Here is an 865-nt window from a genome sequence, read left to right on the forward strand (position 1 = left end):
CTCATATTCTCCTCCACCAACACATACTCTGCTCATGTCAGAAATGGTGATTCTGCATGTGATGACTGGGCTTACTCCCTCTTTAGGGCACTTGTTACAAACTACTAAAAGCCAGATCAGATGATTTGATCTACATTCCTTTATTTCTCTTCACAAAACAGGATTTCTGTGGGAGAAAGAAAAGGAGCAATTGCTTGTCCTTTGACTCTGGAGTGTTGAAGTATGTAACGTCTGTGCCTGAGCCAAGTCCAGCAATGGGGCAAAATCAAAAGCAGTAGGATCTAAGTGACTGAGCAGTCAAGCAACTGAGCTGAACCTGAGATGAAAAGGTCCCACTCGTAGAACAACTTAGTAGTAGGACCTGATGGGTTACATCCTGCTGATACAGTGACTCTGAGAACTTGGTTCAAGTATAGGCCGACAGTGCCGTTGTCAGTTGACTGTTCTGAGAGTCACCAACCTTTCTTTGTCCCTATCTGTCCCTGTGCTGTTTGCCCAGCTGCTGGAACACGTGCTGGGATATGAAGGGCAGGCCATGCTAATGACATACTCGTTAATGAACTAAGCATAGACTGCACAAAGAAATGACGCCCAAGGAAAGGCTTTTGGAGGTGTGCTAGAAGTTTTGTCTTTCTTCTTAAAAGAAAAACACCTTCCCTATGTTTATCTGTAGCTGCTACATTTCTTAACCCCTACTTTATGGGAGCTTTAATATTAAGCTAAGGGGACAATCCATGTCACTTCTGTTTGCTTTGTTTAGACCTTTCCTGACTTCTCCATTTTCCTGTTTCAACAGAATTTATTTTGTAAAGTCTACTTTTTTTTTCCCCCAAATTGTAGTTTTGTCTGGCCTATCTACTAAGAT

The sequence above is a fragment of the Meleagris gallopavo genome, chromosome 3 (genome assembly GCF_000146605.3).
Source record: "Meleagris gallopavo isolate NT-WF06-2002-E0010 breed Aviagen turkey brand Nicholas breeding stock chromosome 3, Turkey_5.1, whole genome shotgun sequence".
Lineage (NCBI taxonomy): Eukaryota > Metazoa > Chordata > Aves > Galliformes > Phasianidae > Meleagris > Meleagris gallopavo.